Source organism: Myxine glutinosa, chromosome 5 (assembly GCF_964187855.1).
Source record: "Myxine glutinosa chromosome 5, kmMyxGlut1.1, whole genome shotgun sequence".
In the NCBI taxonomy this organism is placed as follows: Eukaryota; Metazoa; Chordata; class Myxini; order Myxiniformes; family Myxinidae; genus Myxine; species Myxine glutinosa.
The window spans coordinates 190,884,434-190,910,479 of NC_136265.1; the positions used below are offsets into that span (position 1 = coordinate 190,884,434).

The following is a 26,046-nucleotide window of genomic DNA, read 5'->3' on the forward strand; positions in this document are numbered from 1 at the left end:
AAATATGAAATGGTTGTTGACCTTTGGCCTATGTTGACCTTTTGGCATAGGCTGATCTCCAAAATAGTTGGTGGTTGAATTCAGTTAGCTGATATGTATATCCTCTTGAAATTTCAAGTCGATCGGATGAAAATTGAGGATTTTAGAAATTCAAAAAAAAGTGGTTTACCGTTGACCTTTTGGCCTATGCAGATCTCAAAAATAGTTGGTGGTTGAATTCAGTTCGCCGATATGTAAATCCTATTCAAATTTCAAGTCAATCGGATGAAAATTAAGGATTTTAGAAATTTGAAAAAAGTGGTTGACCTTTGCCGTATGTTGACCTTTTGACCTTTCGACCCCCAAAACAATAGGCTTCTTGCTTATGACCAACTCTACCATTTGGTGAAGTTTTGTGAAGCTCGGTTTAGAATTGTGGAAAGGGAGGAGCATGGGGGAAAGGGAGGGGGAGGGGAGGGGGGAGGGGGATGGGGAAGGGGTAGGAGGGAAAGGGAGGGGCATGGGGGAAAGGGAGGGGGAGGGGAGGGGAGGAGAGGGGAAAGGGGAGGGGGGAAGGGGAGAGGGTAGGGTGGAGGGGGAAGGGAGGGGGAAGGGTAGGGGGAGGGGAGGGGGGAAAGGGAGGGAGGGGGAGGAGGGAAGGGGAGGGGAGGGATATAGATGGTTACTGGCAATTGATCACATCCACAAATGATGTAATCCACACAATTTATGTACTTTACATAACGTTAATAGGAATACATGGCCGTGTAGATGGGAAATACAGTTTGTTTGAAATAAATCACAAATATCAGATGAAAGTGAAAAAAAACCTATGTGGTGTGAATGGCAATGTTCCTCGCTGAAATGTGAAAAAACTGAATTACATGCGAATGCATAACTGTAAGATTATGGCGGCAAAGTTGGAACATCACGTGATCGCTCTGAGCGAATCAGCGCGCTGCTCTGCGACCAGCTGAGATTCCGTGTATAATGTTCCTCGCTGAAATGCGCTGAGGTAAATATGAATTAAAAATTCGATATATTTTCACTTTTACGTTTTGGCTAACTCGCTCGCGAACCTGACGAAGATCCTGAGCAAGGATCGCTACGTTATGCTAACGCTACGTTAGCTACGCTACGTTACGCTACGTTCGCTACATTATGGCTAAAAATATGGATCTAAAGATGAAAGAAAAAAAAACCTATGTGGTGTGAATGGCAATGTTCCTCGCTGAAATGTGAAAAAACTGAATTACGTGCGAACACATAACTGTAAGATTATGGCGGCAAAGTTGGAACATCACGTGATCGCTCTGAGCGAATCAGCGCGCTGCTCTGCCATTCCGGTCATAATATTCCTTGCTGAAATGCGCGGAGGTAAAAATATGGTTAAAAAATATTATGAAATAAATTTTTAGGTCGACCATGTTCGTACTAGGCTCAATGGCCATGTTTGTGCCAAATATCAAGTTCGTGAGCCTCTCCGTTTAGGAGTCTATCGGTAACATTACACACACACACACACACACACACACACACACACACACACACACACACACACACACACACACTGTTTTATATATATAGAAGATAGAAGATATATATATATATATATATATATATATATATATATATATATATATATATATATATATATATATATATGATCTCCCCTTTCCATCGTACACAATATGTGGGAATCCTGGTGGTAAGCTACCATAGTTAAAATCAGAAAGCTGTATTTGGTCAGTCACTCGAGTTGGAGTGAAAAAAAAAAATCATATTGACTTGGAAATATCAGAAATTTGGTTTAAATCAGCAGGGATGGTCTACATTTGGATTGTAGGCCAAATTAGTGCATGTGTCGAATCTAATGTTGCGTATGACTAATTACAGCTCACACGTATGTGTCTAAATTGGACAGCCAAGGCACAGCACTGTGTATTGTTCGGTGGATTGCCCTAAGTCCTTCATCAAATTGCCATAAGTGGCACTCATTCACGATGTGAGAAAAAGTCTGATCTGGGTGACCAAAGTCACATGTTAGGCTGTCTTTGAAATTGCATTTGTGGAGGTGGTGTGATGTTATTGCCTGGAGAGTATGGATCCTGATAAGTGCAGACCACTGTTTCCGGGGGATGTCGAAACCTGGAGGCTCTTCTGTCGGATCGCTCGTCAGTTCTTTGTTAGCAATGTTGTTGTCTGTCCAGAGATTGTACCTCTTGTCTTTTGTGTTAAACCCTGCATCACTCAAAACATTTGGAGAACCCCAGAAAGGTTTGCGTGACCCGAGTCACATATTCCGTAGATTCTACAGGTCTTCATGGATTGGAAGCTCTGGGTTTGCTTTGATGCAGTCTAACTCTTTCAGCATTGTTGCCTTCTGGTGTACATCTGGGGGTGGGATGTTAGATAGGACTGGGAGACACTGCACAGGTGTTGATTTCAGTGTGCCGGCTGATTATCCACATCAGTGTATTCACGACAGTGTGTTGTGTGGCTGTTCTCTGCCTAAGTGGCTGTTCTAAGCCTTAACGGGCCCTAGGCAGACCACAGAAAAGAAATGACACAGGAGGGTGACGAGACAAGAATTACCATCACTGCGCTTGACGGAGCATAGCAGACCTTTATGGATGGCACGGCAGGGAACAGTCCCTATGTGCAAAGGCTCAATCACACGCGAGCAGACACAGAGAGGGAATGCGGCAGCACAGGCAGGACGTGATGGGTTGTAGACGTCTTGGTTGTGGGGGAGCATTGTAGGCAGGATTTTGTCTGTCGTGCCGAACGTGCACCAAAGCAAACCACGCAGATTCCCACATCAAGGACCATGGCACATCTCCCACACTTTCTGGTTGCCTCTACCTTTATCCTGCCCGGCTACACTCCGCCCCGAGACGTCACTCGGCCTACCTCGCATGGCCCTCATTGACCAGGCGACACAGTCCGTGAGTGGGTTCCTCCCTTCGACCACTAACCCAAAAAGAGTTATCCGTGCACTTCATGCATTGCCTGCCAAACTTTTTCCCCCAGCCATGTTTCTCCAAAAATAACAGAGGAGAGATTACAGAGGGATACAACATCATAAAGGTTAAAGGTGGAAGTAGTTGTAGACACGTACATACAGAAGGAAGATTGCTGCTTTCTATACAAATAATGAAGTATCAATCCCTGGAAGGCAATCACCAGGGAAGGCAATCCCTGGTGTTGGGCTAGCGGCTAGGGTGCCGGCTTAGGATCCTAGGATCCTGGGTTCGAATCCCGGTCAATCGCTGAATTAACGCCAGGGGGGTTGACTCAGCCTGTCATCCTTCCGAGGTCGGCAAATTGAGTACCAGTTCACTGGTAATTCCCTGCTTGTCGTTAAAGGCAGCAAAAAGGGTTGGCGTCAGGAAGGGCATCCGGCCGTAAAACATTGCTTCAAAAAGGGGACCGAAAAACAACAACAACAACCACAGTTCCCGAAAAAGGCCAACCCCCGCTTGCGGGGAAAAATGGCCTCTAAAGGTGGTTTTATACAAATAATGAATGCCACATTTCCTAATACGGTCATTTTACCTCACGTTGCGCTAAAACATGCACTAAGGGAATAACTATCGTTACCCTACTGCAGTCTTGACCTCCAGAAGGCATTCCCACAACACAACCCCCACCTTCCTTCTTGAGACTCTCCCAAGTCTGCATCCAGAGGGGGGAGCAGCATGGAATGGGGTCCATCTCCACTTACCATACATACAGCTCCCCATTGTAATATACATCCTCATACAGCAAGAAAAACACACTTCATCCTGAGTCTAATGTATTGTTGCACTACTCCTCTTTTTCTCACTAATAAATGGACGTACTCTGGTTGTGAGGCACAAGTGTGCCAGGGGTACTTTCTTCTTCTTTTTACTCAAGAAGAGTTTATGAAGTCAAGTAAATTGTTCTTTATTTATTCTCGACCCGACAACACCTACATTTCCAACACTGTTCATTGGGCCCTTGGGCCCCAGCATTTCAAGTGGCCTCGGCTGATGAGCACACATTGAGCACACAGCAAATGGTCTTACATCACCCCATGTGACTTCATCAATGGCTCATCTGGCCTCTCAAACCTCACATTGAGTTTTCTTGACCTTTATGGCCTACAAAATGCAGAACACATGCCCATTCTGCCACTCCAATACAGGAGTTGTCCTGTAGTCCAAACACATGGCTCCTAAATGTGGCAGCAGGAAAATAAACTGGTGTCATAGCTGACAGGTGGCACAGGCTGACATGGCAAACAGGTTATCTTGGGGTCAGGGCTAGGGCCTGCAGCAGCAGATAGTGAGTGCTGTCATTGTCATTTAACTTCACTGCAAATGTCTGCTGCTGTTCTTCTGCTCCAATAGGTTCATCTGATCATTTGCTTGTTAAAGTGGACATATCTCTGGCCATCCTCAGAGAGCCTCCTCAGCGTCTGAGTCTGGCATTTCACTCAGGCTGACTGGCATGGCCTTCAAGCAGCCATCAATCATCTGGACTGGTCTCCCATCTCTACCACCTCTGACATCAACTCATCCTGGGAATTCTTCCAAAGCAAACTGCTCTCTCTCATGCACAGATTTATCCCATCTCGTCTTCAGTTGTCATACCCTTCCTCCCGTCCATGGTACACGGAATCTTGTGGTGAGGCTGTTGCCCAGAAACAACTTGCCTTCGCCTCCTGGAAGGCAAACCCAACAAGGTAATCTCATTTCCTTCCACAAAGCTTGGAATAAGTGTGTGTCTACCCTCAGGAGAGCCAGGAAACACTATCTCTCTACTCTCAAGACTGAACTCTCAAACCTGTCTCCCTCCTCCAAATCCTGGTGGCGTCTGGTCAAATCTGTTCCTGGAGTTTGTTCTTCTTCCATCCCCTCTCTTACCTCAAACGGCTACACAGCTGATGGCACACATGAAAATGCCGAATGCCTCAACTCTGTGTTTGCCTCAAAATCTTGTGTCTCTCAAATCTCTCAAATCTCTCAAATCAAAATCTTGTGTTTGCCTCTCTCTGTTCCCACCTTTCCCAGTCAAACCCAGCTGCTCCTGGACTCTGTGTCCTCTCCTGACAAGGTGGAGAAGTTTCTGTCAAACCTCGACTGTGATTCTGCAACTGGACCAGAGGACATCAGCCCACGGGTCCTAAAATCCTGCTCTGCAGCTCAATCTCACCCTCTCTCAATTCTTTTCACCCTCTTTTTCTCAAGGTCATCTGCCACCTGCTTGGAAATCAGCCAACATTACCGCTTTACACAAAAAGGTGCAAAAACAGATCCTTGCAACTGCAGACCAATCGGCCTGCTCCCAATTATCAGCAAAGTCATGGAATCCATCATCACTTCTGATATCAAATCCTTCCTCTTCTCCAATGGTTTGATCTCTTATCATCAATTTGGTTTCAGACCAGGCCATTCTACTCTGGACATGCGGCTTCTGCTGTCTCAACAATGGATGGAGGTCCTCAATGCCAAACAGGAAATCAGAGCTGTCTCCTTTGATATATGTTGTACCTTCTATATGGTCTGGCATCCCACCCTGCTCACCAAACTCACCTCTTATGATAACCTTGGAAACCTCCACGCAGGGCTCGCAGACTTCCCCTTCTGTCACAGCCAACCTGTGGCTCTAAATGGAATTCTCTCTTCTCCTCTTCCTGTCCAGGCTGGAGTTCTCCAAGGTAGTGTTCTGGGCCCTGTACTTTTTCTGGTTTTCATCAATGATCTCTATGTCTCTCTGGAAAATCCTCTCTATTTCTTTGCTGATGACTCTACTCTCTGTCGCTCCATATCTCAACCCTCAGATTGGCAGGCATCAGCCTCTTCACTCTCTTCAGACCTGGACAAAATCACAAACTAGTCAAACAAGTGGAACATGTCTTTCAATCCTGACAAATCTCACACCCTCACTTTGTCTCTCCAGAAAGACAGTCTGGAAAACCCTCCATCTACTTTCTCAACAATCCTCTCGAAGAAGTTTTGTCACTCAACCTTTTGGGCCTCACTATCTGCCAAGTTTGGAACATACTACATCGACGTACAAAGCATTTACTTCTGAAATTTGCAGCCGATTTCATCCAGTAGAAGCAGAGAAACTACTTTTTCATTCCTTGTGTTAAAGTTGCATACAGAGAAACCATTCTGAAAAAAGGAGGCGTGCTTCGTGCTTCCCTTGATAATGATATATACATTGGGGGCATGTGTTCTCAAATATTTGTTCCCATTCCCATTATAGTGGGACGTGCTTTTTGGATCTTTGACGTCTTTAATATTTAATTTCGTTAATTTCCATCCGAAGGACAGCACACAGACTGATGAATCACCCTGCCTGCAAAACACCAGGATGGCAGTTTATAGCTGGGCGGGATTCAAACCCAAGCTGAACAATTAAAAGACGGGTGTGTGTACCTCCAGGCCATCCTGCCAGCACATACACAGGACTGATTGGGGCTCTTCCAACTTGCATCTTCCTGTGACTTTAAATATTTTAGAATTTATTGCAGTAAACACAAAATGAATTTCCAAGATCGGTTGATTGGTTGATATTTATTTCCACACAATAAACAATTTGATATGGTACAATACTCTAGCCTGGTGTTGGCTTAGCGGTTAGGGTGCCGGCTTGGGATCCTGGGTTCGAATCCCGGTCAATCGCTGAATTAACGCCAGGGGGGGTTGACTCAGCCTGTCATCCTTCCGAGGTCGGCAAATTGAGTACCAGCTGTACTGGGATACCAATTGCTGGGATGAATGATCCCCGTGTGTACCCCGGGTTAGAATAGGTACACCGTATCCCTGCGCATCGTAAGAGCGTGACCAAGGGTTGGCGTCAGGAAGGGCATCTGGCCATAAAAACATTGCCTCAAACAGGGAACCATGATTGTCATGGGGCCCGCAAGGTTAACCCCCGCTGTAGCGGGGAAAATGGCGTTAAAACGATCATTCATTCATTATTCATTCATATTCATTCATTCACAATACTCATAATGACGCTAAAAATCAGGTATAAGAATAAATACGTTTTATATACAAACAAATGCATTTGTTCATCGCACAAGACTTTGTTCAAGACGATATAAGAGACTTGAAAAAGTAAGGGGAAATAAATATATTCAACCCAGATGGGACTTGAACCCACAATCCCAGCTCCAGAGTCTGATGCCTTATCCATTAGGTCATTGGGTCAGCACGTCAGATTTTTGTAATTCTATATTACAAAGGTATAGAACGTTCACCCTTTGTTAACAAAGGTTAACAAAGAAGGGTTTATACCTGAAACGTCAGCTCCTCGTTGCTTCCTACGGTGGTTAGCGTACCTCGATTGATGTTCTGTTGATTTCACCCGTTCTACCTGTCAACCCATGTCGTTTGTTCACACCTAAGATTAGTTCATCGTTCGTACACATTATAGAGCAGTACTTACATTTTGTAAAGCTCAATAAGTAAAGAGTAATTTTTTATTTTTTTATTTTTTTATGTATACTGAGTCGAGGCTCATGAAAGAGCTAACATTTATTTCACAAACAAATCAACCAGACAAACAAAATATACAAAAAGAGGGAGCGGAAGACAAGATGGGGAGAGAAGGGGAAGCACACAACCACAACATTTGAGAGCAGGGAGAAGTGTGGGAGGGAGAGGGCTTGGGGGCAGGAGGCGTGGGAAGGGGAGGGGGGGGGGGGGTATAAAACACAAGGGGACCGAAATTAGCGGGGGTAGAAAAGATCAAGGTTTTGGATGGGGGAGGATAAGAGATGGTGGTGAACAGCTGTTTTAAAGACCTGGAGGGTGGAGTGGGATTGAAGAGAGTGAGGGAGTTTGTTCCAGAGGCGGGAGAAAAGAGGAATGAAGGAGTGAAGGTGAGCAGAAAGTCTTGATTTTGGCAGTTTAACCATAAGAGGGTTGCAGGCAGATCTTGTGCGACCTGTAAGAATATTTGGGGGACAGAGCCCAGAGAGGGCTGGGGGGGCAAGGCCAGAGAGGAGTCGGTAGAAGACGGAAAGACCACCAACCTGCCTGTGGTGAGTGAGTGAAAGGCCCTTGGAGTTAGCTTCATCGCGGGAGATTCCAATGATTCTGAACGCTTTGGTTTCAACAGCCTGAAGACGGGCTAGGTGTGAGGCAGGAGCACCAGACCAGAGGGGAGAGCAGTATTCCATAGAGCTGCGGATGAAAGCCTTGTATGTGGTGAGGAGCTCAGGTGTGCCAAGGAAGGACTTCGCACGACGGAGGATGCCCAGTCGGCGACTGGCTTTGGAGGCCAGATTTGAAATGTGGTTTTCCCAGGAAAGATCATGGCAAATAGTGAGACCCAAAAGCTTGAGTGACAGAACTTCATGGAGAGGATTATTCAGAAAGTAGATGGGAGGGTTTTCCAGTCGGTCTTTTCGGAGAGACATCGTAAGAGTGTGAGATTTATCAGGATTGAAAGACATGTTCCATTTGTTTGCCCAGTCTGTGATTTTGTCCAGGTCTGCAGAGAGTGAGGAGGCTGCAGACTGCCGATCTGAGGGATGAGGAATGGAGCGACAGAGAGTAGAGTCGTCAGCAAAGAGATAGAGAGGATTTTCAGGAGAGTCAGAGAGATCATTGATGAAGACCAGAAAAAGCACAGGGCCCAGAACACTACCTTGGGGAACTCCAGCCTGAACAGGAAGAGGAGATGAGAGAAACCCATTCAGGGCCACACGTTGACTACGACCAGAGAGGAAGTACGCCAGCCATGCGTGGAGATTTCCATGGATACCAAAGGAGGAGAGTTTGGTGAGCAGAGCAGGGTGCCAGACCGTATCGAAGGCACGTGAAATGTCAAGGGAGACGGCTCTAATTTCCTGTTTGGCATTGAGGACCTCCATCCATTGTTGAGAAAGCAGAAGCAGCATGTCCAGAGTAGAGTGACCAGGTCTGAAACCAAATTGATGATCAGAGATCAAGCCATTGGAGAAGAGGAAAGATTTCATATCTGAAGCAATGATGGATTCCATGACTTTGCTGATAATTGGGAGAAGGCTGATTGGTCTGTAGTTGCTGGGATCTGTTTTTGCACCTTTTTTGTGCAAAGCGGTGATGTTGGCTGATTTCCAAGCAGATTGCAGATGACCTTGAGCAAAAGAGAGGGTGAAGAGAACAGAAAGAGGGAGTGAAAGAGCGGAAGCACATGATTTTAGGACCCGTGGGCTGATGCCGTCAGGACCAGTTGCAGAATCAGAGTCGAGGGTTGACAGAAACTTTTCCACCTTGTCAGGAGGAAAGGACACAGAGTCCAGGAGCAGCTGGGTACGACTGGGTACGGTGGGTACAGAGAGGGATGGGTTTGGGACACAAGATTTAGAGGCAAACACAGAGTTGAGGCATTCAGCTTTTTCACGTGCGGAGTCAGCCGTTAAGCCGTTTGAGGTGAGGGAGGGGATGGAGGGGGAACAAACACCAGAAACAGATTTGACCAGACGCCACCAGGATTTGGAAGAGGGAGACAGATAAGAGAGTTCGGTCTTGAGAACGGTGAGATATTGTTTCCTGGCTCTCCTGAGGGAGGACACACACTTGTTTCGGGCTTTGTGAAAGGAAATGAGATTTCCTTCCGTTGGATTTGCTTTCCAGGAGACGAAAGCAAGTTGTTTCAGGGCAACAGCCTCACCACAAGATTCCGTGTACCATGGACGGGAGGAAGGGTATGACAACTGAAGACGAGATGGGATAAATCTGTGCATGAGAGAGAGCAATTTACTTTGAAAGAATTCCCAGGATGAGTTGATGTCAGAGGCGCTAGAGATGGGAGACCAGTCCAGATGATTGATGGCTGCTTGAAGACCGTGCCAGTTGGCCTGAGTGAAATGCCAGACTCGTCGACGCTGAGGAGGCTCTCTGAGAATGGTCAGAGAGATGTCCACTTTGACAAGCACATGATCAGATGAGCCGATTGGAGCAGAAGAAGAGCAGCAGACATTTTCAGGGAAGTTTGTCATAACCAAATCCAGAAGAGAAGATGCTCCGTTGACTGAGATCCGGGTCGGGAAATTGACAGATTGTGTCAGTCCCAGTGAGTCGCAGATGTCCTTTGCTGAAGAGCCATGGCTGGTGAGAGAGGTACCCACACCCAGCCAACTGGCATGGTGACAATTGAAATCACCACATATGAGGAAGAGAGAGTTGGGATGGGTAGATAGAAGTTGGTCCATATTATCAGACAGCGAGATGTAGATGGAGTCATCGCTGTTTGGTGGACGGTACAACACACATATGAACAAAAGGTGGGAGCGAAGGGGAAGCCGTAGCCAAAGGTATTCCTGGGGGTGAGGTGAAGAGAGGGCAGTGGAGGGCGAGTGAGGAAGAGTTTTTTATAAAGATAGCAACCCCACCTCCAGGACGAGGCTCAGGTCTATCATGCCGGAGGAGGGAGTAACCTGGGAGAGATACCAAGGCATCAGAGACATCATGAAGGAGGAAAGTTTCTGTTAAGCAGATCACATCTGGTTTGTCAGAAGCAACCTGTATGGAGAGATCAGTCAAGTTTGAGCGAAGGCCCCGGATGTTTGAGGTCCATACCATTAATGAAGAGGAAGGGGGAGCATCGGGTCCAGAACAGGGTGGGGGGGGAGGGGTAGGGTAAGATGTGGAAGAGGAGGAAGAGGTAGGGAGAGCTGTTGAAGGTGTGTCAGAGATTTCAGAGATTTCAGAATAGCTTGGAGAAAGGGAAGAATGGGGCGGACAAAAGGTTTGATGATGGAGATTGGGTGAGGCACAGTGAGGTGTTATTTGAGGAGGGGGAAGAGCGAGGCAGAAGGTGGGGGGAGATGAAGGTGAAAGTTGGAAGGGGGAAGAAGCAGGGAGGATGCTTTGAGGAGGAGGGGTGAGAGGGGAGTCTAGGAGGGGAGGAGCGAGGGAGAGTCTCGGAGGGGAGGGGTGTGGGGGGAGTTTAGGAGGGAGGGGAGGGAAGGGGCAAGTGGGGAGATTTGAAAGGGATGGGTGATGGGGAGGATTTGGAGGGGAGGGGTGAGATTGGATTTTGAAAAGTGTACGATTCATGGGAAACGAACATTTTTTGCAAATTGAGTTTGAGACCTTCGAGTCAAAAATACGTTTGAGGACACTGAAGGAGGGGTGGAGTTCTGGATAGTTTATGGAATTTAGAAAGGAGGAACTGTAAGAGATGGTATAATATATATTTTTTGGAATGAATAGATTTTTTGAGCAAGACGAAAGCATCCTTTTGTAGGAAAAGAAGAAAAGGGTGTTATAATATATGACAGAAAATAGTTGTTCGGGGGAGAGATTATACATTTCTAACCACGTGATCGCGTGATCGCGAACGAAGAACGAACGAACAAAAAAGAACAACAAATAAACGAATAAGACCTGGGAAGGAAATATGTTTTTGGGTTGTTTTTTTTTTTAGTAGAGATATTAAACAAGGAGGTATGGGGTGAACGACTGGGACGAAACAAAGAACGAAAATAATTGCAGCGCATTCGACGAATCGCTGAGAGAAAAACAAAACCACAAGGTCGGAGACGGTACGGTAGCCAAGCCTACGAGTACTAGGCCTCAGAATACTCGATACGCATTAACCGACGATTGTGTATACATGTACGAAAAATTAGCACCGAAAATTTTCAAAAAGATACGCTATAGGTACATACACCGAAAGATAGATACAGTCTCGACAAAAACACAATTGAGAAAGATCACTTAGCTTCGAAAGCGTGAGCGCATGGAACAGCTTTGAAAAGACGTGACCTCGCCGTGATCTCGCGAGATCTTCAAAATAATATAGTAAAGTAAATAAAGTAAAGCAAATTGAGTAATAAAGTAAAGTAAATAATATAGTAAAGTAAATGAGGTAATAATAATAATAATAAAGTAAATAATAATAATAATAAAGGAAACAATAATAAAGTAAAGCTTGGTGTTGGCTTAGCGGTTAGGGTGCCGGCTTGGGATCCTCGGATCCTGGGTTCGAATCCCAGTCGATCGCTGAATTAACGCCAGGGGGGTTGACTCAGCCTGTCATCCCTCCGAGGTCAGCAAATTGAGTACCAGCTTGCTGGGATGAATGATCCCGGTGTGTACCCCGATTTAGAATAGGTACACCGTATCCCCGCGCATCGCATCGTATCCTTGACCAAGGGTTGGCGTCAGGAAGGGCATCCGGCCATAAAAACATTGCCTCAAACAGGGAACCATGATTGTCATGGGGCCCGCAAGGCTAACCCCCGCTCTAGCGGGGAAAATGGCCTTAAAACGATCATTCATTCATTATTCACTTACATTTTGTAAAGGTCACCCAATTGATCATCAAGGCTGATTTAGAGTGCATCATATCGATATACAATGAGTGGTATTTGCTCGTTTTTATTTACTCTGGCTAAATATTTGTGGGCATCAAAAGATATGGCAATGTTCATTGTATTTTCAGGAATAAACGGTTAAACGATAACCACACAACAAATCGACAATTGTTGGCGAGTTGGTATTTTTATCCATTTGTTCATGAAAATACAATAGTGTGGTGTTGTTTTGTTGTTATTTTGTCTCTTAATATTCATCACGTAACTTCAGTAATAGAATAGTATATCCAAACTATGTGTTCAGTTTCATCTGCTGCTGCTGCTTTATCAGCCCGAGCGATTTCCACGTTCTTGTAGGCCTTAAGGTTTTCGGCCGAAGTCTTTCACGAACCAGCTTGCTTGACTTGATGTTGGACTGAAGGTGACAGGAATTAGTAATTTTTTTCTGGGCGCTGCTGATGGCTCACCTACTGTTTGTGAACGACACTGTGGGTTATTTAACGTCCACCAACTAGCAGACGTGGAACCCAGTTGTCTATTCATGGGACGACATTCTCATTGAGGTGAAGCACCAATCCCAATGTTGTAGTCGGGCCGAGAGTCAAACCTAGACTAGACACCCAAAGGTAAGTACGCTACCTATGCAGCCGACTGTCAGACTAGTTCTTCCAGTTCAATGCTCGCATGAAACATAGAATTGCATTTTCTGTGGTAGCAAGTTCAACACCTGGATTAAAGAAACAATAAGGTATTCCTGGATCACGAATAAACATGTTGAAGGTCTAAGTTGTAGTTACCTCCACCACTGAAGGTGGACAGGTTAAGTTTTCATATTTGTCTATCTGTCTGTGAGCAGGATATCTCAAAAGGTTGTGGACTGATTTGGACGAAATGAGGTGGACAGGTTGGGTGTGTGACCAGGAAGAATTGATTAGATTTTGGTGAAAATACGAATCAGATACCAAAATTTTATAATGTTTTAAAACTGAATCTCCACCATTGAGGGATGGGGACAAAAACAATATAGAGCACGATATCTCATAAGGTTGTGGACAAATTATGACAAAACCAGGTGGATGAGTTGGTTAGGTGACAAGAACAAGCCGATTTGATTTTGGGTCGAGTCCGAATCCAGATCCGACCCGTCAGTGGATACAAAACAAACTGTTCAGCCTGGCGGAGGTGTGCGCTCTACCGAGTGCCGTTCTAGTTTGTTCTGGAGTTACACTTGGCGAGGGTGTATAAAGCACTGACGTAAGAGAAGGACATTGTGGTTGTTTCTATTAACACCACATTAATCAAATGCATCAGTTTATCAACATAATTTCACTGGAGGAAGGAGTTGTTGGGTGAGGAATGAGCAAACACCGACAGCACATTCACTCGACAAGGCCCTCTTGACACAGACGTCACAATCACTACACATGAACATCCATACTGAATCGACCAACCAGTCCTGCCAACATCCAGTACCCTTATATCTCCATTGCTTCTATAGGTACCTGTCGAATTCTGGTTTCTTGTTTCCGCTGAAACTACCTTTGCATGGAGATCATTCCGTGCATTAACTCTCCCCGTGTGAAAGATTTGTGCAATATCACCTTCCTAACTCTCCTCTTCTTTACTTTCAGACTTTTCCGAAACTGTATCATAGGCCTCACTTCACCAAACCAGTTTCAAGCTCTTCCATCTTATGATTTAACCTCCTGATTTATTCTTCCTGGAATTTATTCTTTCTTTTCTACCTTAACCAATCACGTTATCAGTTGCAGTTCCTCCCTTTTTGCCCTCTCCACCCTTCTCGAGACTAAAACAATGCAACTTCCCTCATTCCCAATGCAAACCTTGCTGCCGACATTCTGCTTAGCCTCTGGCTATCAGTCTGGAAACACTCCCTTTACCTTTGCTGGTCGTGTGATGGCATGTGCCTTGTTTGGAGAATGGCTCAAACGTGAGCGATGGAGTAGCAATGTTCACCGGAATAATTCCGAAAGGGAAACTATGAGGAAACATAAGATTTCGGAAAATTTGGATCATGAAACCTGAGATAAGTTAATGAAAAGATAAAGACAGAGAGTTCATGGTATGGAGAGATGTTGAGAATGCAGCGTGCATGCATGGAAATCGGAAGTATCATCTCGCGTTGCCAAGAGTGTTGCTTGGGTGTTGTAAAATAATGTGATTTAACTTTGGCACCATTTTAAAACTGAACACCTCACTGCAGATCGGTGGTGGTTTACCGATGTGCCATTATCCCACAGAATGTGATTTTGTCGATGTCTGTTTGCACATCGCCATGTTGGTTAACTTTTGTAACTCCAAGGCCTGTGCTCATCTCCACTCTGTATTCTTTGAAGTCTCACATTTTGTTGAATTCTGTGTTGACTTGTATCTGGCAGCCTTTTTAAAAGTATCCAACCTTTTCCTCGATTTCTACTTCTACTTCTACTTCTGCTGTTGTTACCACGAGCAAATACCCACTCTAAGGGCGGAATATTTCTTGCCAATTCTTGTTGACCCTTTTGTCTTGCATTCTGACGCATGGAATCCAAGTCTTTTTATTGTCCCCCGTCCCCCGTCGCACCGCGGAGCGAAAGGGGGACTATGGTTTTCCCCTCCGAACGTGTGTGCGTCCGTGCGTCCGTGCGTGCGTCCGTGCATGCGGACGTGCGTGCGTAAGTGAAGGACCGAATTCTAATTTGGTGTGTGGGTGCAACTAGGCATAAGGAAGAACCCTATTGAAAATTGGGTCGCCACGTCAAAATCCAAGATGGCCACCGCCATGTATGTCTGAACATTGTGAGCGAAATATCTTGAAAAATAAATGAACTACTAACTTCTAATCTGGTGTGTGGGTGTATCTAGGCATAAGGAAGAACGCTATTGAAAATTGGGTCGCCACGTCAAAATCCAAGATGGCCGCCGCCATGTATGTCTGAACCTTGTGACCGGAATGTCTTGAAAAATAAGCGAAGTACTAATGTCTAATCTGGTGTGTGGGTGTATCTAGACATAAGGAAGAACGCTATTGACAATTAGGTCGCCACGTCAAAATCCAAAATGGCCGCCACCATATATATGTCTGAACCTTCTGAGCAAAATATCTTGGAAAAATAAGCGAAGTACCAATTTCGTCTGTGGGTGTATCTAGGCATAAGGAAGAACGCTATTGAAAATTGGGTCGCCACGTCAAAATCCAAGATGGCCGCCTTGCGTCTTCCACTTTGTCAACTCACATCACTTCACCGATGGGGGACCTAGGTGTAACGCTTGTTATGGTGCTTTCGCCTTTTTACCTCCGCCACCAAAGGTGGGCGGAGGTAATGTTTTCACCCCTGTCAGTTTGTGTGTTTGTCCAAGAGTAAGATGTCTCAAAAAGTTGTGGATGGATTAGGATGAAACTTTGCAGATGGGTTGGGTGTATGACGAGGAAGAATTCATCCATATTTGGTGAAGATCCGAATATGCGAGTTTTTAAAAATTATCTAAGTGATTCTACACCATTGTAAGGTTGGGCCAAAACAATATGTAGCATGATGTTTCAAAAAGTTGTGAATGGGTTATGACAAAATAGGTGGATGAGTTGGTTAGGTGCCAAGAACAAGGCGATTAGTACTTACTTTTTCCTCATGCGAAATTTGCATTTATGTTTAATTAAATTAAACAATGGATTATACAAAATGTAAATGTTTCATGATATTTGTTATATTATATCACCTTTATCAATATTGTTGAAATAAAGATCAAATAGCTGTATGTTGAAATATGTTGAAAAAGTCAAAACTTTACATGCGGTGTACTTAATTTTTCACGTGACTGTACATACATACAGTCGTGGCCAAAAATATTAGCACCCTTGCACTTTTTTCAAATAATGCACCATTTCTTCCAGACAATTGTTGGAATTTTAAAATATTTTGGTATCCATCCACATTTGTATTTCTTTGGTTTGCAGTGGAACAAAATAATTTTAAAAGCTGAAAAAAAAAAAACTACAAAATCTTAGCTTATTCCACACAGAAATCCTAAAATGGCCGAGACAATGTTATTGGCACCTTTTAGAAGTTGTTAGAAATAATTAGATTTCAAGCAGGTGATTCTCCTTTACATTGGAATTGAACGCGCCTGTAGTGAGTTACAGGTGCCTGCAATATAAAAATCACTCGTTCAACCAGTTTGAGCTGGTGTTGGGCTAGCGGCTAGGGTGCCGGCTTAGGATCCTAGGATCCTAGGATCCTGGGTTGGAATCCCGGTCGATCGCTGAATTAACGCCAGGGGGGTTGACTCAGCCTGTCATCCTTCCGAGGTCGGCTAATTGAGTACCAGTTCACTGGTAATTCCCTGTTTGTCGTTAAAGGCGGCAAAAAGGGTTGGCGTCAGGAAGGGCATCCGGCCGTAAAACATTGCTTCAAAAAGGGGACCAAAAAACAACAACAACCACGGTTCCCGAAAAAGGCCAACCCCCGCTTTGCGGGGAAAAATGGCCTCTAAAGGTGGTTATTTTAAAAAAAAATTTTAACCAGTTTGAATAGAGAAAAGGAGTCATTCTGCTGTTTTGTGTCACTGTGTGTACCGCAGTGAGCATGGAGAAAGGAAAGAAAACCAGAGAATTGTCTGAGGAGGTCAGACACAAGATTGTAGCTAAGCATGGACAATCTCAATGCTACAAATCCATCTCCAGAGACCTTGATGTTCCTGTGTTTACTGTACGCAATGTTATCAGGAAGTTTAAGGCCCATGGCACTGTAGCCAACCTCCCTAAACGCGGCCACAAGAGAAAACTTGATCGAAGATTGCAGCGAAGGATTATTCTAATGGTGGAGAAAGCACCTCGATCAACTGCCAAACAGATTCAAGCTGACCTTCAGACACAAGGTACGACAGTTTCAACTCGCACCATACTTCGCAAACTCAATGAAAGGGGGTTAGAGACCCAGGTGGTAGGAGACCCAGGTGGAAAGGGGGTAGAAAGGGACCCAGGTGGAAAGGGGGTAGGAGACCCAGGTGGACCCCACTGCTGGGAGAGAGAGATAGACATAAGAAAGCCCAACTGGAGTTTGTCAAAACACACCTGAACAAGCCAAAATCCTTCTGTTGACAGATGAGACCAAATTAGAGCTTTTTGGTAAAGGACATCATCTCTATGTTTTCAGAAAACAAAATGAAGCCTTCAAAGAAAAGAGCACCTTCCCTCTCTAAAGTCAAACATGGAGGAGGTCCAGTGACGCTTTGGGGTTGCTCTGCTGCCTCTGGCACTCGGTACCTTGAAAAATGGAGAGAAGATTATTTAAGATGTGCATGGCATGATGAAATCAGATTACCAATGCATTTTGGAGCGCAATGTTAAACCCCTGTGTCAGAAAGCTGGGTCTCTGTTGAAGGTCATGGGTCTTGCAGCAGGACAATGACCCCAAAACACTTCAAAAAGCACCCAAGAATGGTTCAATACCAAACAGACTGTTCTGAAGTGGCCAGCAATGAGTCCACATCTAAATCCCATTGAACACCTGTGGGGAGATCTGAAAACAGCAGTTGGGAGAAGGCACCCTTCAAATGTGGGGGAACTGGAGCAGTTTGCACAAGAAGAGTGGGCCAAACTGCCAGTAGAGATGTGGAGGAAGCTCATTCATGGCTATAGGAAGCGCTTGACTGCAGTTATTTTGTCCAAAGGCTGTGCTACCAAATATAGAGTCGAGAGTGTCAATAATTTTGTCAATGCCATTTATTTTTATTTTCTGATTTAAAAGGATATATTAAGTTCTGAATCAAAAACAAAGGTTCTGTCATATTAACAGTGAAACAAAATTGTGGAGACCAAATATTTGTCAATTTCAATTTATATTTAGGGAAAATTGTAAGTTGTTTGAAAAAAGTGCAAGGGTGTCAATATTTTTTGCCACGACTGTACATATACACAGTGCATATACATCGAAGGTCTCCACCCCCTTTTAAAAAGTTCACCTTTTGTTACCTTATACCTGGAATTAAATTGCATTAAATCAGGGTTTTTGCACCTTTATTTATACATCGTAACCACAATTTCCAAGTGAAAAACAAATTCTACCAATTTCAGAAAATTAATAAAAACACAAAACTAGAATATCTTGGTTGGATATTCTAGTTTTTGGATGCTGTAAGGTGAACTTCCATCCCAATTTCAGCTTTCTTGCTGAGGGCAGCAGATTTTCCTCGGTGGCAGAGGTAAAAATATGCAACTTGGTGTTTGTCTGTCTGACCGCAATACATTCGGTCGTTACTTATTCGCAGAATGGGTTCATCAAAAATGTAGTGGTGTGAGAGGGTCATTAACCAGTGTGGCAGCTACATTCAAGTGTAAGGTGTGCACAGAGGGAGCTGCAGATGGAGGAAATGTTGAGTTGGATCTTGGAGACGGCATGAAGCTGGAAGGTGTGAAAACATTTTGCTACCTCGGAGACATGCTGAATGGAGAAGGTGGATCAGACTCGGCAACGGTTGCTCGAGTGAGATGTGCATGGAAGAAGTTTCGGGAACTGAGTGGCGTGCTGACGAGGAGGGGAGTGTTGTTGAAGCTGAAGGGAAAGGTGTATGCTGCATGTGTGAGAAGTGTTATGATTTATGGGAGCGAGACATGGGTAATGAACGTAGAGCAGCAACGAAGGTTGGAAAGGGTGGAAATGCGAATGGTTCGGTGGATGTGCGGAGTATCGTTGAGAGAGAGGAAGACAAATGATGAATTGCGAAAGATGATGGGAATAGAGCCTGTGATTGATGCTGTGAAGAGAAACAGGTTGAGGTGGTTTGGTCATGTGTTGAGGAAGGATGAAAGTGACTGGTTGAGAAGAGTGATGGAAATGAATGTAGAAGGAAGTAGAGGACGGGGAAGACCAAGAAAGACTTGGCTAAAGATGGTCGAAGAAGAAATGCGGGCAAGGGGGTTAACAAGGGGAGATGCAGAGAATAGGGCAAAATGGAAAAGATTGTCATGGTGACCACAAGGCTAACCCCCACTCTTGCAGGGAAAATGGCCTTAAAATGCATGTTGTTGTTACTTATCCAATCTTAACCAAACCTGTCAGGGGGACTCGGGGTCACATGATGGAGGTTGCAGTGAATTAGTTTACCACCTTCCCAAGGAGGTTTTCTTCTTTGGATAAACTCCGTTTTAAGATGTATAAATAGCTTATTGTCATGTTCCGTGGGCACACATACCGGAAGTAAAAATTATAACCACAAACTATTCAGTCTATTCAGTCCAACGTACGATTACCTTTTTTAAGCGGTCATAATTATTCTTTTAAACAATTTGGAGGAAACCCGATGTCTTTGAGGCATTCCATGCCCATCGCATCCCCCACAGACTAATGGATTCCTTGTTACGTCTGCCACCGAAGGTGGATGGAGGTTTTGGTTTCCACCCGTCTGTCTGTTTGTTTGTCTGTGAACAAGATATCTCAAAAAGTTGTGGATGGATTCGGACGGAACTTGGTGGGGTGGGGAGTTTGGGGATGTGACCAGGAATAATCGATTCCATTTTGGTGAAGATATGAATATGGATTCGGATACGAGATTTATTTAATTTTTAAGTGATTCTTCACCATTGAGAGATCGGGTGAAAAGCGATATATAATATGATATTTTTAAAAGTTATGGACGACTTGTGAGAAAACTAGGTGAATATGAGTTCGTTCGGTGACGAGAACAAGCCAATTAGGTTTTGGTTCAGGTCCGAATCCAGATCCGGCCTATCATTGAGATACAAACCAAACTGTTCATCCTAGCGGAGGTATGCGCTCTGCCGAGTGCCGTTCTAGTTTGTTCTTTTTTCAGTCCATTAAAATTTTAACATTCATCTCCAACACCACATTTAAAAACTGTCAATCTTCTTTTCCTTCTTTTTCCCTGTCCATGACTCATGCCCATGCAACTGTAAATACCAGAGTATTCACCAGGCCTCTCTTGTTTAGTTTGGTCACATCTTTATCTTTCTAGATTTGTGTCAATCCTGTCACTTCTGTTCTCCCCAACACTAAATTTATTCTTTACATTCTCCACTAAATGAATGAAATGAAATGAATGTAGAAGGAAGTAGAAGACGGGGAAGACCGAGAAAGACTTGGCTAAAGATGGTGGAAGAAGAAATGCGGGCAAGGGGGTTAACAAGGAGAGATGCAGAAAATAGGGCAAAATGGAGAAGATTGTCATGGGGACCGCAAGGCTAACCCCCGCTCTAGCAGGGAAAATGGCCTTAAAATGCATGTTGTTGTTGTTGTTGTTGTTGTATTCTCCACTAACTTTAGTCTTAGGACCCAGGAAGATGAAACTTAGGGTGGTGCTCAAAATAATTTTTAAAAAATATTTCCTGGGACATGGCTTTATGTTGTTCCTTTTGTTCGAAAATGAAAAGACACCAAATATGAAAGCAATCTGATTTTATTTAGGGGTGCCACATCAGCCTTCAAACTAAAGGTGTCTACAAAACTTTTCTTTATATGGATCGAAAGCAAAACCAGAAGTTTGTTTAATGAAAATCCACCCTCCACTCACTTTCTTTGTATTCTAGCAAACACAAGTTACAATAGCTGCACAAATAGCACTATATTGCTATGAAAACTCAAATTCAATGATAACAATCCAAATGTTCAGTTCATAAAATGAAGAGACACCATATCACATAATATTAAAAAACCCAAATATAATGTAGAGATGTAATGTATGTAATGTATGTATATGTAATATATGTATATATATATATATATGTATATATGTATATAATAATGTATGTAATATAATATAATGTAGAGAAATGTAACTCCTATTTCTGGGCCTGTTTCACCACTGTTGCCTTCTTGGCATCGGGGTACATCTTCCTGTGAGCAGCAACAACTTGGAGCAGAGCTTGCTTTTGCTCTTCATCCTTTGTAAGGAGCTTATTGTAGTCTTGTATCAATGCGACACCCCTTTCTGCCCTGTCGTTCACCACGACTAAGCCACTGGCGGCTTTCTTTGCTTCCTGAAAGCTGGTTTCTTGCTCCCATGAACCAGGATCCTTATCCATCCAATCAGTTGGGGTCCCTAGGATGCTGAAGAAATGCTTGGTGTGTTTTGTTATGAGGCCAGCGATTGACAGGGCGGTTCCTCGTTTGATAGCTGGTCTCTTTGGAGAGGGGTTTTCACCGTCATTTTTCAATGCTTCAATCATATTGATCTTGCTTTCTTTGTCAATTCTGGTGTCAAAGAATGCAAATGCCACTAGTACTGGGCTCATGTACCACGTGTGGCGGCCAAGTGCCTTCAAGGCTGCCTGAGCCATCTTCTGATTGATTTGTTCAAACTTTTCCAACTTCTTGAAGAGGTTAATGTCATTCAGGGGAGCCTCAATAGCTTGTGGAGCCCGAAACCAAGCCTGTACATACACAAGGCAGACAAAAATGTTGAAGGCTCGGAGTTCTCTCGCCTCTCGAAGTGTCAAGTGGAACTCTGACCGAAACATGAACACCTGTAGTGAATATAGTGCTTTTTCCATCCATCTGGCTCTGTGCATTGCTCCTGGAGCCATGATCCGGATTCCACGAGGTGGGATTCCTCCCATGTAGATGACAGTCAGTTCTAGGAGTTCACGATAATCATCTCGTGGCTGCTGATCTTTCAAACACACAAGAACGTTTTTGCTTCCAACACAGTGTCTACAGATCCCATTGAAGCCTTCCTCTCTGAGAATTGATCATGAAGAAACTTCCTGTCCTCAGGGTTGGTGATTATGGCCTCCGAATCTGCATGCCTAAGATCAAACATCTTCTCCAAGGAGGCCTTGAAGGATGCTTCCTTTTTCTCTTGGGTCGCACCACCCCGCTTTGCACCTTTTTGGAGGCTCCTCCATTCTTCATATAGCCTCTCCAAACGATGGATGCAGTGCTGCTTCGTCGTTGTAGGTAGGTGAGCTTTTTCCCAGAACTTCACAACCTCTTCAATGGTGAGGGTTGCACTCTCCCGGGCAGTGCGATTCTCCTTCTTCAGGTGATGGAAAAACAGGACAAGAGATTGATGCACAGTCGGTAGCTTGGCACCTTTGATGGCATCTCCAGAAGTGGACCCAATGAGATACACATTATCCTGAGCCCGAGTTTTCAATGAAACACTGGTACTAGCACATGCCATATCTGCAAAATAAGCAAGAATGTGGGTAAAATCCTGTTAATTCTTACTCCACAGGGTCACTCTCTACAAAAGAGCCACAGTCAATAAGTTAGGCCTACATATTACACACTAAAAAAGCATACCCCTGACCCCGGGAACCTGTACAAAACATGCATGAAAATTGCCCAGATAGTGATCATAGGAAGTCTCAAAACTGTATGTATAATATATTGTATATATATAATGTATAATGTGTATTTATGTATATTTATTATTTAATGTATATTTACTATATATTTATTTTTAATATTATATTTAATGTATATATATAATTATGTATTTATTTTGTGTATATACAGCCCAAAAAATGGGAATTCCTATTTTTGCATGGGGGAAAATTCATCACTGATGTGGCACCCCTAAATATTATTGGATTCCATTCAAATTTGGTGTGGTTTCCTTTGACACCAAAAGGAACACAAATAGACCATGTCCCGGAGAAGATCTGCATTTTGATTTTTTGAAGCCCACCCTAATGAAACTTTCCACTATTTCCACCCGATCATCTCAATATGAACACATCTGTTTTCTCAGTTCACAAGTTTGTCTTTTTTTTCGTTTTAAATAAAGAACAACCTTTTCACCTTCCTTCTTCACTGTTTGCAACAGTTTCATCAAGTCCTCTTTACTTTCTGCTGACAGAGTGGTATCGTCTGCATACCTTCGGTTGTTGATACCTCTTCCTCCAATCCTGACTGCAGCCTCTATTTCATTTAAGTTAATTTTTTATTAAATTATTATAACCACAAATTAATCAGTGCATTCTATCCGATGATAATGGCATAATCTATATAAATATTTTCAAGTGTTTATGCGTTCATATGTTGTTCTTTCACGGCCAAACCGTAGCACATACAGGCCCCAAAATTTTGGTGTAGGTACTTCAGAATCTGGACAAGGTTTTTAAGCTACCACAAGTTGGCCTTGATGCCCATTTTGAGGCCACCAAAGGCTGCTATAAAGTGTAATTTTGGGGATGTGTGGTCAGGCAGTGCTGCTTCCACCCTGCAGGCAAAAGTTTACCACCATGACGCTAATAAACACCGTAGCTTTACAATGTCCAACATGTCCTGAAACCACCGCTGGGAAAAGCTCACCGATCCAGGCAGCTCCACGTACCCCCACCCTTCACCACCCTCCTGGGCAACGCTGGGTGGGCCTACCCTTCCCTATCCTCCCAGACATTGCTGGGTGGCCCGCCCTCCCCCCCAGGCAGCTCCGGGTACCCCCACCCTTCCCCACTCTCCCAGGCAATTCTGGGTGGACCTCCCTCCCCCAGGCAGCTCCGGGTACCCCCCACCCTCCCAGGCAACGCTGGGTGGCCCTCCCTCTCCCCCCAGGCAGCTCCGAGGAGCCCTATCCTTCCCCCATCATCCCAGGCAACGCTGGGTGGCCCTCCCTCCCCCCAGGCAGCTCCGGGTACCCCCAACCTTCCCCACCCTCCCAGGCAACGCTGGGTGGCCCTCCCTCTCCCCCCATCATCCCAGGCAATGCTGGGTGGCTCTCCCTTCCCCCAGGCAGCTCCGGGTACCCCCACCTTTCCCCACCCTCCTAGGCAACGCTGGGTGGCCCTCCCTCTCCCCCCATCATCCCAGGCAATGCTGGGTGGCTCTCCCTTCCCCCAGGCAGCTCCGGGTACCCCCACCTTTCCCCACCCTCCTAGGCAATGCTGGGTGGCCCTCCCTTCCCACAGGCAGCTCCGGGTAGGCCCTGCTAGTATAATAATGATAATACTTACACTGGGGCTGGCAGCATGGCCTCGAGGTATGCACACTTGCTTCCAAGCTGTCTAACCTGAGTTTGAATCCTGACCCAGATATAAGCTGTCATCCCAATGTTTCACAGGCAAGGTGATTCATCAATGTGTTTACGTGGATTCATCAATTCATCATCATCAAAAAGCCGCCCCTTGGATAGACATTAAACTGGCATTAGTTGATGGTTGTTAAAGATCCCATGGGGCGTTCTTCGCAAAGAGGTGGTGAGCTATTATCACCCTGAACAAATTCCAAAATTCCTGCCTTAACTACTGCTGGGAAGGTAACGGCAAACCACCCAGTGTAACCCTTGTCAAGACACTGCTTCGGCATCACCGACGCCTTGCAACAGAGTATGGTGCAGCAGAACAATTGATCCATTGTGACGTCTGTTCCATCCTTCCACCATCATGACTCCCATCTCCTATCTCTCAAACACCTCTGTTTTATCCATCCTCTCCAATTCCTCCACACTGCTCGTTTCCTTCCATCCCAGATTTTTTATCCATTTACACCATCTCTACAGAGGCAAACCTAATGTAGATGGCTCCTTATATATGGCCATTTCGGCAATCCTAAACTTATTACCTAAACTTTCTCTTCTTATTTTACCTTTTCCCTGAGCTTGAAACTGTTTGCGCAAAAATATACATGATTGGGAAAAACATTGTCAGGCACAGACTCTATTACATGTTAGCATTTTGAGTCAGTGAGAGTGGACATTTCCTGGCGTGCTCTATGTCCAAGGTGCACATGTTTAAATCACTGCGGTTTCTGTATGGCAAAACAAAAGATCCATTCATTCCTTCCTTTTCTGAAACGCTTAAACAAACTGTGTTCACGTGCTAAGAATGTGATTTGCACTCCGAATATTCTGCTAAGTTGTTTAATGTAATAGAAACTCTCCGAGAGACGATGTTAACGGTTACGATATATTGGTCAGTATAAAGTAGTAGCAGAAGCCCGTTGTAAAAAAAAAATACCATAACAGAAAAGACTTAAGGGTGTAGTACTGGTGAACAGGTGATTTTTTTTTTTTTTTTTTAGCTGAACAGTTTCCTTATAGTCTTATAAACAAGAACCATGTTATTAGAGGTCATAGAAGTACCCCTATTATTGTTATCTTTACACGCAATTTACAAGAAATATAATATTTTGCATGAAATTTGTTATAACTTTAAATTTGCATCATTCTTTTGGGCTGAAATTGGGACAGGATATTCAGAATATCACTTCCTTTAAAATGATGAAGGCTTTTGTTTATAGGAGTAGCCATTGTGGATTTATTGAAGGACAACCAAGTTTTATCTGGTAATTGGCATAATTAGCTAATTAGTGAACATTTGACATAATTTCACAAAATCCTCTCATCAGGTAGTAGAGTAACACATGTATAATACATGTACCAAGTTTTGTGTGAAAAGAATGATAGGTGACATAGAAGATAGAAGTAGAAATGTGTTCTTTGTTTTTCCTTGTTTTTTATTGACGGTCTAATTTATGCAAATTATATGCATGTAATATGACAAAGAAGCGTTGAAACTGGTCTGAGTTAAAGCCAAGATTATATCTTTCAAGAAAAACTGAAAATTAGATATTAACTTGACTTTGTTTTTGTGTAAAGGCCTCTCAAAGGTACCTATGTAGTTTTCTCAAATTTTCACCAGTACTACACCCTTAAGGAGCGTATTATTATATAGAAAGCTAAAGGAAGGTCGAACACCCTCCCCCCAGAGAAGCAAATTTCACTATGACATTGTACACTGTTGCTAGTCACACTAACAGGGCCTTGAAGACCCGGAGAAACAAAGTTGGCGTTCTTAGCGATATGGACGCCAAGGG

General features: G+C 44.1%; 1 protein-coding gene and 1 long non-coding RNA gene across 2 annotated transcripts in view; one reads left to right on the top strand and one right to left on the bottom strand.

Moving 5' to 3' along the window:
• LOC144892443 (uncharacterized) overlaps positions 1-17,810 on the bottom strand; it is a 474,675-nt gene extending 456,865 nt beyond the window's left edge. The window contains exon 1 of the long non-coding RNA XR_013623662.1: positions 17,779-17,810. This is a non-coding gene — a long non-coding RNA (uncharacterized LOC144892443). The remainder of the gene's footprint in view (positions 1-17,778) is intronic.
• LOC137426569 (serine/threonine-protein phosphatase 2A 56 kDa regulatory subunit alpha isoform) overlaps positions 1-26,046 on the top strand; it is a 98,700-nt gene that overhangs the window by 11,007 nt on the left and 61,647 nt on the right. The gene's annotated exons all lie outside the window — the stretch shown is intronic.